Below are 13,474 nucleotides of genomic sequence, written 5' to 3' on the forward strand. Positions count from 1 at the left end.
AAGTTAAAGATTATACCAATAAACTACATTTTTATTATAAACTTGAGTAACGCGGATATTTTTATTAAGTGTGTTATGCCCATCTAAACTATCTCAACGTATGTATTATATATATATGGGCATAGTCCTTACGAAAGTGGTTACAATTTAAACACACATTATATCGTTTAAAATTGTATACGTATCTATCAGCTGTTAAGTACGTATGTAAGTACAATTCAAATTCAAAACAAGATATCGTTCATCAGTAATAGCCCTGACAGACGAGCATAATTAATGCGCCTTAAGCAACGCTAATGTGCATTGAAATTGTATGGTGACAGACGGCAGACTTGTGCATTTAGACAGCTGATAGTAAAATTTATTTATTTATTTAAAGAAAAGTGAAATAAAAATGAATAAGATAAACTATTAATAGAAATTTTGGTATTTTTGGAAAATCAAAAAAATTCGTTCATTATTAATTAAATAGATAGTATTATAAGGTAATGCACCGCGACCTACGATCTATTGTGTCCTTTATTATTAACTACGTTAAAAGATAATAGAGTGAAATTAAAACCAATAATTGATTGTAATGCGGAAAAAATAAAGAATATTGAAAAAATGGATAGCAAACTGTGCGTTGTTTATTTTCTGCCATCTAAAAATATTAAAGTTTGTTTTTGTTAATATACTTGCACATAATACAGTACAACAGCTAATCTGGGGGGTGAGAAATTCCAAGCCAGGGTGATGGTACTAGGTCAGTATAGTAAAACCGTCAAAGGGTTTGGCGTTCGTATATGTCAGTTTTTTTTATGACCTTTTAAATTTTTTCCTTATCTTGATGTTTTTTCGCTTAGTTGTAACATTTTGGCAAAAACGTAGTTTAACATATGTAACTCGCAAACCACTTGTCCAATTTTGATGAAACAAATTTAGAAAAATTAAGAATTACAGTTTCTCTAAATAAATTTTTAGGAAAAAAATACTTTTTTCCTTTCATACATTCATTTTTAACTTCGCAAGTGTTGCACATATAGGAAAACGGTATAGAAACAGATTAGAGAAACTGAAAAAGAAAAATTTCACAAATTCGTTTAATTTTCATTGTTTTACATTTTTTATAAGTGGTCTTGAACAATGCAACAAATCCCTCCGTTTACATATTTTTTTGGTAAGATTTCAATCTGGCCACCGCTCGTTTCCAATTGCTAAACGTCAAAACCTCCTCAATCCCGTCAACTGTCAAAGTTTAGGTGGTTTTGACGTTTAGCAATTATTCTCTCACTTCCAGCGAGAGAGGAGTTGGACATCTCTTTATCTCTGGCTATAATGTAATGTGCTCGAATTCTTCTTCTTCACTGGCGTAGACACCGCTTACGCGATTATAGCCGAGTCAACAACAGCGCGCCAATCGTTTCTTCTCTTCGCTACGTGGCGCCAATTGGATATTCCAAGCGAGGCCAGGTCCTTCTCCACTTGGTCCTTCCACCGGAGTGGAGGTCTTCCTCTTCCTCTGCTTCCCGCGGCGGGTACTGCGCCTAGCCAGCGTAGCCGCTGTCTTTTAATTCGCTGGACTATGTCAATGTCGTCGTGTATCTCGTACAGCTCATCGTTCCATCGGATGCGGTATTCACCGTGGCCAACGCGCAAAGGACCATAAATCTTCCGCAGAACTTTTCTCTCGAAAACTCGCAACGTCGACTCATCGGTTGTTGTCATCGTCCAAGCCTCTGCACCATATAGCAGGACGGGAATTATGAGCGACTTATAGAGTTTGGTTTTTGTTCGTCGAGAGAGGACTTTACTTTTCAATTGCCTACTCAGTCCGAAGTAGCACCTGTTGGCAAGAGTAATCCTGCGTTGGATTTCTAGGCTGACATTGTTGGTGGTGTTAATGCTGGTTCCTAAATAGACGAAATTATCTACAACTTCAAAGTCATGACTGTCAACAGTGACGTGAGTGCCAAGTCGCGAGTGCGACGACTGTTTGTTTGATGACAGGAGATATTTCGTCTTGCCCTCGTTCACTGCCAGACCCATTTGCGTTGCTTCCTTGTTCAGTCTGGAGAAAGCAGAACTAACGGCGCGGGTGTTGAGACCGATGATATCAATATCATCGGCATACGCCAGCAGCTGTACACTCTTATAAAAGATTGTACCTGCTCGATTCAGTTCTGCAGCTCTAATAATTTTCTCCAGCAGCAGATTGAAAAAGTCGCACGATAGGGAGTCGCCTTGTCTGAAACCTCGTTTGGTATCGAACGGCTCGGAGAGGTCCTTCCCGATCCTGACGGAGCTTTTCGTGTTGCTCAACGTCAGTTTACACAGCCGTATTAGTTTTGCGGGGATACCAAATTCAGACATCGCGGCATAAAGGCAGCTCCTTTTCGTGCTGTCGAAAGCAGCTTTGAAATCGACGAATAGGTGGTGAGTGTCGATTCTCCTTTCACGGGTCTTTTCCAAGATTTGGCGCATGGTGAATATCTGGTCGGTTGTTGATTTACCTGGTCTGAAGCCACACTGATAAGGTCCAATCAGCTTGTTGACAGTGGGCTTTAATCTTTCACACAATACGCTCGACAGAACCTTATATGCGATGTTGAGGAGGCTAATCCCACGGTAGTTGGCGCAGATTGTGGGGTCTCCTTTTTTATGGATTGGGCAAAGCACACTTAAATTCCAATCGTTGGGCATGCTCTCATCCGACCATATTTTGCAAAGAAGCTGATGCATGCTCCTTATCAGTTCTTCGCCGCCGTGTTTGAATAGCTCGGCCGGCAATCCGTCGGCGATGCCGCTTTGTTGTTCTTCAGACGGGCAACTGCTATTCGAACTTCGTCATGGCCGGGCAATGGAACGTCTGCTCCATCGTCATCGATTGGGGAATCGGGTTCGCCTTCTCCTGGTGCTATGTGTTCACTGCCATTCAGCAGGCTGGAGAAGTGTTCCCTCCATAATCTAAGTATGCTCTGGGCATCGGTGGCTAGATCACCTTTGGGGGTTCTACAGGAGTATGCTCCGGTCTTGAAACCTTCTGTAAGTCGCCGCATTTTTTCGTAGAATTTTCGAGCATTACCCCTGTCGGCCAGCTTATCAAGCTGTTCGTACTCACGCATTTCGGCCTCTTTCTTCTTCTGTCTGCAAATGCGCCTCGCTTCCCTCTTCAACTCTCGGTATCTATCCCATCCCGCACGTGTTGTGGTCGATCGTAACGTTGCGAGGTAGGCAGCCTGTTTTCTCTCCGCTGCGACACGGCACTCCTCGTCGTACCAGCTGTTCTTTTGCACTTTCCGAAAACCAATGGTTTCGGTTGCAGCTGTACGTAAGGAGATTGAAATGCCGTCCCACAGTTCCCTTATACCGAGTTGCTGACGAGTGCTCTCAAATAGCAGGACTGCAAATCGGGGTACAAAATCGTTCGGCTGTCTGTTGTGATTACAGGATCTCGACTTCGAACCTTCCTTGAGTTTGTTGACGTGTGTTTTTTGCTACACAAAGGCAGGTGCGAATCTTGACTGCAACAAGATAGTGGTCCGAGTCGATGTTAGGACCTCGGAGCGCACGCATATCTAAAACACTGGAGACGTGTCTTCCGTCTATCACAACATGATCGATCTGGTTGGTGGTTTTTCGATCCGGAGACAGCCAGGTAGCTTGATGTATCTTCTTATGCTGGAATCTAGTACTACAGATAACCATATTTCGGGCCCCGGCGAAGTCGATCAGCCTCAACCCATTTGGGGATGTTTCGTCGTGGAGGCTGAATTTACCGACCGTAGTGCCAAAGATACCTTCTTTGCCCACCCTGGCGTTGAAGTCGCCAAGCACGATTTTGACATCGTGGCGGGGGCATCTCTCATAAGTGCGCTCCAAGCACTCATAAAAAGCATCTTTGGTCACATCGTCCTTCTCTTCCGTCGGGGCGTGGGCGCAAATCAGCGATATGTTGAAGAACCTCGCTTTGATGCGGATTGTGGCTAGACGTTCATTCTCCGGAGTGAATGATAGTACTCGGCGACGGAGTCTCTCTCCCACTACGAATCCAACACCAAACTTGCGCTCCTTTATATGGCCACTGTAGTAAATGTCACAAGGACCTACTCGTCTCTGTCCTTGTCCCGTCCATCGCATTTCTTGGACGGCGGTGATGTCAGCCTTTATCTTTACGAGGACATCTACCAGCTGGGCAGTGGCACCTTCCCATTTAAGGGACCGGACATTCCAGGTGCATGCCCTCAAATCATAGTCCTTATTTCGTTTGCCATGGTCGTCATCAAAAGGGGGGTCTCTCATCCGAGGCTGTGCTTGCTTTTTCATTGGGGGTATTTTTTTTTTACGTGGCGGGTCCCAAACCCAGCGCACAACCCTAAGTAGGGAATATTTCGCCTTCTCACTTTAGCTCGCCTTCAAACGGATGTTCTCAGGCTACCCAGAGGATACTTGGTCAAAGACCGGAAGTCGTGAGCTGCTTGAGCCATATGTAAAAGAATCGTTTCTGGCCACTCCCAAGTGAATGGCGATCAGAGAACTTTCCTCACTTGCGTGAACTTCTACACATGACTCCATCCTCCAACATACATATGTAAAAATTTACAACCCTAATCCAACGCACAAACTTACCGATAATGGCAATCATATAGCCTCTTCGAAAAATGCTGCCACTGTAGACGAGTTCATAGCTACAATAAATAAAAAAAACGAAAACAGCATTGCACGAAAATGTAAGAAAATGCTGATCGTATTACCAAGAAATTTTCAAACACCGCTTAAACATATTAACACAATGCATATGTAATTTGTAAAACTCACGCACTGCTCTATATGTACTTACATACATACATATATGTATGTGTGACATTGCCAAACAAATACACATACATATGAGCACACATGTACATTTTATATACTTATATATTCTGTCAACCGCAAAAACTACAAACAATAGGGGTATTCTCTTGCTCTTGCAAAACCCGGTACACGGTGAAAGCATTGCAAATTTACAACGGCACAACAACAAACACACGCAGAAAAATATTTGCAAGGGCTGTGAAATATGTCAGACCAAAACCCGTGTATATTAGCGTGCAATGTCACGCAAAAATAAAATTGCAACCCTGTTGTAGTTGCCATTTTACATAAAGACATATTACGGCGTTAAATTGTTGAGAAAGTTAAATTTTAATTAGATTTTATAATTTCTATTTAAATTATAAAGTTTTGTTACAGTTTTTTTTGTTAAAAATGTATGCAGAAGGTGCGCCAATTCACAATAGCCATGCACAAGAGTCATTTACAATAAATTGACTGAATCAGTCGCTCATATATCACTAGATTTTGCCATGGGTGCTCTCGTGCCCTTGTATATTTCGGTGTAGTATTTTTGCAATCTGCAATCTTGCAAGAGCAAGAGAATACCCCTAATGTTCTAGAAAAACAACAATCGTTTCAAATATCATCAGCAGCTGTGTGTCAATATTGGCAGCCAAATAGCCGATATCCAAATTTAGAGTAAAAAATGCAAAAACAACATTTTCATTCATGACCAAATGCATGTTTTGAACAGATAAACTCTCTTCATTTAAAAAGCAGAGCCAGAGTAAAAATTAATAAATAATTTTTTGTATTGTTTCTGTTAAATCATTAAATCGTTAAATTATATTTTTTATATGATAGAAATAAAGTTTACGGAAAAATTTTTTTTTCTTTTTTTTCTAAATAAATACAAAAAAACATCGGCCCACTCCGGGATTGGCAGGGATATTCAAATTAATTGAAGTTTTTTTTTAAGGAAAAAAAATGGCGAACTTCCAAAAAAAAAATTACGATTTTACTTAAAAAACCCATTATTTTATATAGTTGATCGTGTTAAATTTTTTTCGTGCATTTTTTCGGAAAGTTCATTCAAAAACAAAAATCAAAAAAAAGGTCCCCAAAAGTCAATTTCTACAAAAGTTATGGCTATTTGAAAATAAAAAAACCATTTATTTGCAAAAAATAGCAAAATTCACAACTTTTTTGAAGTTGGACAAAAAATTTTGAAAAAATTCTCAAAAATGTTTTTCAAAGGGTAGAAAAGGATGGATAAGTTTCAGCAAAATCTAAAGGGGTCGGGTTCAAAAGTGGTCGATTTGGTATGGAATACCCCATATATAGTATTGTTTGTTTGGTTTTCTAAGTTTTCAATTACAATTTTTCATAATATAAAATATGAAAACTGAAATCAAACTATTAAAAATAGTTTATTTATTTATAAATAATAGCATTCGACTCTGATTTTGGGTTAGTTTAAGAAAATTTCAAACATATTGAAAACATTTTTTATAATTACCACAGTATATCGAGACGGTAACCTTGCGTTACGAGAGCACAATCAGCTGATACGTTTCTACGGGAAAAATTTAAATACCGTGAAAATCTACGGTATCCTACGGTAAAGCGGGCGGTAGAAGCGGTGTTGGCTGATCTTTTACATTGCGCTCCCATCAGATAGGTCGTATCAGCTGATTCGGGCTACGATTTTGACTCTCTTCATTGACTCTTTGACAAAACGTGAGCTTGGGCCATTGGTTATCCGTGACAACGGTAATTTCGCATGAAACAGCGAGTATATATACAGGGTGGCGCAAAAGTCAGAAGATGATCAGAAGATGCTATAAATTTTGTAATTGCTATGTAATGTCAGTTCTGTTTTGACATTTGTGTAGGGAACACATGCGAAATACACGCAAATAAACAATGGTACGCTACACTACGTGCCCAAACCGTTATGCTGAAGGATGCATTTCCCGGGCGCCTAATCTCTCGTTTTGGCGGTTTGCACTGGACAGCAAGATCGCCTGATTTGACCGCTCCAGACTTCTTTTTGTGGGGCCGGTTTATGTCAACAAGCCTCCAGACTCTTGCAGCTTTTAAAGACAATATCCGTCAAGACCTATTGCCGGATGTTCTGGCGAAAGTGATGGAAAATGCCATAAAAAGGGCTTAAATGACAATAAACTGTGGAGGCGGCCATTTTGTAAGCGTACATTACTAAACATTGAAACTAGCATAATCATTTGCATTTAACACTGAAAATGCTCAATTCTGTTATTTTCGTGCCGCTGCTGTTAACTGTGGCGAAATAAGCTCGTTCAAAACAGTACTATGATATATGTACATATGTACGTTCTCTGATTCTAGAGCTGCCATAATAAGAGCAAATGAGACAATACCAAGTTGTTGATTCGGCTAATGAGAAGATGAGATAATGAGAAGCAGACTGGAACTTCTCCGTGACCAGTATCAAGGTTGGTATCCGGCTCTCAAGTAATTGCTTAAGAAAAAAATACATTATTTCTTCAAGTAGCTTTGGCAGCTGGTTACGCAACGTGAATGATTCACATTAGAAGAGCAAGAGAGAATAAACAAAGAAAATAAACTTTGTGTATAATATGTATGTGTGTATGTGTGTAGTAACATACATAAATATTTTCCTTGCGACTTAAGGAATATTGTTGATGATTGGTAAGTTTTATACAACATTTCAAAATGAAATATACTTCATAATGATGATTGGTTAAATGAGCTTCTGCGTCCCCTCCTAAATATACCACATCTACACCCCACACATTCACACTATATTCAACACGTCATCTTTCATCCCACACACTAACTCATCATCATCTACACCACACCTTTCACACCACACACGAGGACACCAAACACAATCAACAAAAGGGACTGGCGGACGGCGCCCAGCCTCTTTCTCGATCAATCCGTGCGCCTATACGTACCTGATACTCGCTAGCATTCGATCGCTTAAACCGTGTCAAGGTGAGTTGTTTTGTGAGTTCAACAAACATAACTTTCTATTGGTATACATAAATTGAAAAATAAAATATAATTAATCTCGGTTACGCGGCGACGCGCTAACAGTATAACTAATTAAAAAAACAAAAAAAAAACAGGAGTGAAAACTTTACAAAAAACGGTAGTGATAAAGAAAAAAAAAATCCCGTTGGTGACAAAAATTGGACAAATAAAAACCGGGAGTGACAAAACTTTTTAAATAAAACCTGTGGTGATTGGAAAAACATTTTAAATAAAACCTGTGGTGATTGAAAAAAAAATGAAAAAGAAAAATATCGAAAGTGCAGTGTGGAAATAGCATACATACATATGCAAGTAAAAAGTTAAAAAAAAAGGAATTAGTGACAAAATTTGGCAGAATCGGAGAAACCAAATATATATACATTAGGGTGATTCAAAATTTTTTTTTTGTTTTTTTCAATTGGTACTCGCAACAATAGGTTCCTTGATACCTCTAAGAAAGCCTCTCCAAATATGAGTTTTTAATTGTAACGGGAAGGTCCTCCGCCTAACGGTTTTCTATTTTTTCTTATTATCAGATAGAAAAATTTATATCTCGCTTCCAACTACTTGAAAAAATATCTTGTTAATTAGGTTTTGTAGGAAATTGAATGCTCTAAAATATGGTCTCTTATGATTTTTTCGTAAACCCAACCGTTTAAAAGATATTAACGGTTGAAATTTTACTATTTTTGGTAAAATTCTTTATTTCTTGTTAATTTTATAACTCAATGAAAAAAATTATTATGAATGATGAAACACACAGTTTTGTAGGAAATTTACTGCTCTATAAAAATGGTCTACTATGATTTTTCGATTAAGTTAAGCGTTTACGAGATATTCATCCTCAAACATCAATGCTGCAGTTTGATAGCGCAGTTTTCATTGCTATGAAAATTTCAAAGAGGCAACATATCCCATTTGCGCATATGCATTTTCAATTCGGTAATATGAAATTAAGAAGAGCGAGTATTAAGACAGCTTTGTTGTATTATAAAAATATAGTACATTTTCAAAATAACAATTTTCAAAAAAAAATAATATTTAGTTTAATATTGTTAATCTATTGTGTCCTTTATTATTAACTACGTTAAAAGATAATAGAGTGAAATTAAAACCAATAATTGATTGTAATGCGGAAAAAATAAAGAATATTGAAAAAATGGATAGCAAACTGTGCGTTGTTTATTTTCTGCCATCTAAAAATATTAAAGTTTGTTTTTGTTAATATACTTGCATATAATACAGTACAACAGCTAATCTGGGGGGTGAGAAATTCCAAGCCAGGGTGATGGTACTAGGTCAGTATAGTAAAACCGTCAAAGGGTTTGGCGTTCGTATATGTCAGTTTTTTTATGACCTTTTAAATTTTTTCCTTATCTTGATGTTTTTTCGCTTAGTTGTAACATTTTGGCAAAAACGTAGTTTAATACTTGTCCAATTTTGATGAAACAAATTTAGAAAAATTAAGAATTACATTTCTAAAAAATTAAGAATTACGTTTCTCTAAATAAATTTTTAGGAAAAAAATACTTTTTTCCTTTCATACATTCATTTTTAACTTCGAAAGTGTTGCACATATAGGAAAACGGTATAGAAACAGATTAGAGAAACTGAAAAAGAAAAATTTCACAAATTCGTTTAATTTTCATTGTTTTACATTTTTTATAAGTGGAAAAAAAATTTTTTCTTTTTTTTCTAAATAAATACAAAAAAACATCGGCCCACTCCGGGATTGGCAGGGATATTCAAATTAATTGAAGTTTTTTTTTAAGGAAAAAAAATGGCGAACTTCCAAAAAAAAAATTACGATTTTACTTAAAAAACCCATTATTTTATATAGTTGATCGTGTTAAATTTTTTTCGTGCATTTTTTCGGAAAGTTCATTCAAAAACAAAAATCAAAAAAAAGGTCCCCAAAAGTCAATTTCTACAAAAGTTATGGCTATTTGAAAATAAAAAAACCATTTTTTTTGCAAAAAATAGCAAAATTCAAAACTTTTTTGAAGTTGGACAAAAAATTTTGAAAAAATTCTCAAACATGTTTTTCAAAGGGTAGAAAAGGATGGATAAGTTTCAGCAAAATCTAAAGGGGTCGGGTTCAAAAGTGGTAAATTTGGTATGGAATACCCCATATATAGTATTGTTTGTTTGGTTTTCTAAGTTTTCAATTACAATTTTTCATAATATAAAATATGAAAACTGAAATCAAACTATTAAAAATAGTTTATTTATTTATAAATAATAGCATTCGACTCTGATTTTGGGTTAGTTTAAGAAAATTTCAAACATATTGAAAACATTTTTTATAATTACCACAGTATATCGAGACGGTAACCTTGCGTTACGAGAGCACAATCAGCTACGTTTCTACGGGAAAAATTTAAATACCGTGAAAATCTACGGTATCCTACGGTAAAGCGGGCGGTAGAAGCGGTGTTGGCTGATCTTTTACATTGCGCTCCCATCAGATAGGTCGTATCAGCTGATTCGGGCTACGATTTTGACTCTCTTCATTGACTCTTTGACAAAACGTGAGCTTGGGCCATTGGTTATCCGTGACAACGGTAATTTCGCATGAAACAGCGAGTATATATACAGGGTGGCGCAAAAGTCAGAAGATGATCAGAAGATGCTATAAATTTTGTAATTGCTATGTAATGTCAGTTCTGTTTTGACATTTGTGTAGGGAACACATGCGAAATACACGCAAATAAACAATGGTACGCTACACTACGTGCCCAAACCGTTATGCTGAAGGATGCATTTCCCGGGCGCCTAATCTCTCGTTTTGGCGGTTTGCACTGGACAGCAAGATCGCCTGATTTGACCGCTCCAGACTTCTTTTTGTGGGGCCGGTTTATGTCAACAAGCCTCCAGACTCTTGCAGCTTTTAAAGACAATATCCGTCAAGACCTATTGCCGGATGTTCTGGCGAAAGTGATGGAAAATGCCATAAAAAGGGCTTAAATGACAATAAACTGTGGAGGCGGCCATTTTGTAAGCGTACATTACTAAACATTGAAACTAGCATAATCATTTGCATTTAACACTGAAAATGCTCAATTCTGTTATTTTCGTGCCGCTGCTGTTAACTGTGGCGAAATAAGCTCGTTCAAAACAGTACTATGATATATGTACATATGTACGTTCTCTGATTCTAGAGCTGCCATAATAAGAGCAAATGAGACAATACCAAGTTGTTGATTCGGCTAATGAGAAGATGAGATAATGAGAAGCAGACTGGAACTTCTCCGTGACCAGTATCAAGGTTGGTATCCGGCTCTCAAGTAATTGCTTAAGAAAAAAATACATTATTTCTTCAAGTAGCTTTGGCAGCTGGTTACGCATCGTGAATGATTCACATTAGAAGAGCAAGAGAGAATAAACAAAGAAAATAAACTTTGTGTATAATATGTATGTGTGTATGTGTGTAGTAACATACATAAATATTTTCCTTGCGACTTAAGGAATATTGTTGATGATTGGTAAGTTTTATACAACATTTCAAAATGAAATATACTTCATAATGATGATTGGTTAAATGAGCTTCTGCGTCCCCTCCTAAATATACCACATCTACACCCCACACATTCACACTATATTCAACACGTCATCTTTCCCACACACTAACTCATCATCACCTACACCACACCTTTCACACCACACACGAGGACACCAAACACAATCAACAAAAGGGACTGGCGGACGGCGCCCAGCCTCTTTCTCGATCAATCCGTGCGCCTATACGTACCTGATACTCGCTAGCATTCGATCGCTTAAACCGTGTCAAGGTGAGTTGTTTTGTGAGTTCAACAAACATAACTTTCTATTGGTATACATAAATTGAAAAATAAAATATAATTAATCTCGGTTACGCGGCGACGCGCTAACAGTATAACTAATTAAAAAACAAAAAAAAAACGGGAGTGAAAACTTTACAAAAAACGGTAGTGATAAAGAAAAAAAAAATCCCGTTGGTGACAAAAATTGGACAAATAAAAACCGGGAGTGACAAAACTTTTTAAATAAAACCTGTGGTGATTGGAAAAACATTTTAAATAAAACCTGTGGTGATTGAAAAAAAAAATGAAAAAGAAAAATATCGAAAGTGCAGTGTGGAAATAGCATACATACATATGCAAGTAAAAAGTTAAAAAAAAAGGAATTAGTGACAAAATTTGGCAGAATCGGAGAAACCAAATATATATACATTAGGGTGATTCAAAATTTTTTTTTTTTGTTGTTTTCAATTGGTACTCGCAACAATAGGTTCCTTGATACCTCTAAGAAAGCCTCTCCAAATATGAGTTTTTAATTGTAACGGGAAGGTCCTCCGCCTAACGGTTTTCTATTTTTTCTTATTATCAGATAGAAAAATTTATATCTCGCTTCCAACTACTTGAAAAAATATCTTGTTAATTAGGTTTTGTAGGAAATTGAATGCTCTAAAATATGGTCTCTTATGATTTTTTCGTAAACCCAACCGTTTAAAAGATATTAACGGTTGAAATTTTACTATTTTTGGTAAAATTCTTTATTTCTTGTTAATTTTATAACTCAATGAAAAAAATTATTATGAATGATGAAACACACAGTTTTGTAGGAAATTTACTGCTCTATAAAAATGGTCTACTATGATTTTTCGATTAAGTTAAGCGTTTACGAGATATTCATCCTCAAACATCAATGCTGCAGTTTGATAGCGCAGTTTTCATTGCTATGAAAATTTCAAAGAGGCAACATATCCCATTTGCGCATATGCATTTTCAATTCGGTAATATGAAATTAAGAAGAGCGAGTATTAAGACAGCTTTGTTGTATTATAAAAATATAGTACATTTTCAAAATAACAATTTTCAAAAAAAAATAATATTTAGTTTAATATTGTTAATCTATTGTGTCCTTTATTATTAACTACGTTAAAAGATAATAGAGTGAAATTAAAACCAATAATTGATTGTAATGCGGAAAAAATAAAGAATATTGAAAAAATGGATAGCAAACTGTGCGTTGTTTATTTTCTGCCATCTAAAAATATTAAAGTTTGTTTTTGTTAATATACTTGCATATAATACAGTACAACAGCTAATCTGGGGGGTGAGAAATTCCAAGCCAGTGTGATGGTACTAGGTCAGTATAGTAAAACCGTCAAAGGGTTTGGCGTTCGTATATGTCAGTTTTTTTATGACCTTTTAAATTTTTTCCTTATCTTGATGTTTTTTCGCTTAGTTGTAACATTTTGGCAAAAACGTAGTTTAATACTTGTCCAATTTTGATGAAACAAATTTAGAAAAATTAAGAATTACATTTCTAAAAAATTAAGAATTACGTTTCTCTAAATAAATTTTTAGGAAAAAAATACTTTTTTCCTTTCATACATTCATTTTTAACTTCGAAAGTGTTGCACATATAGGAAAACGGTATAGAAACAGATTAGAGAAACTGAAAAAGAAAAATTTCACAAATTCGTTTAATTTTCATTGTTTTACATTTTTTATAAGTGGAAAAAAAATTTTTTCTTTTTTTTCTAAATAAATACAAAAAAAACATCGGCCCACTCCGGGATTGGCAGGGATATTCAAATTAATTGAAGTTTTTTTTTAAGGAAAAAAAATGGCGAACTTCCAAAAAAAAA

Source organism: Bactrocera dorsalis, chromosome 3 (genome assembly GCF_023373825.1).
Source record: "Bactrocera dorsalis isolate Fly_Bdor chromosome 3, ASM2337382v1, whole genome shotgun sequence".
Classification (NCBI taxonomy): Eukaryota; Metazoa; Arthropoda; class Insecta; order Diptera; family Tephritidae; genus Bactrocera; species Bactrocera dorsalis.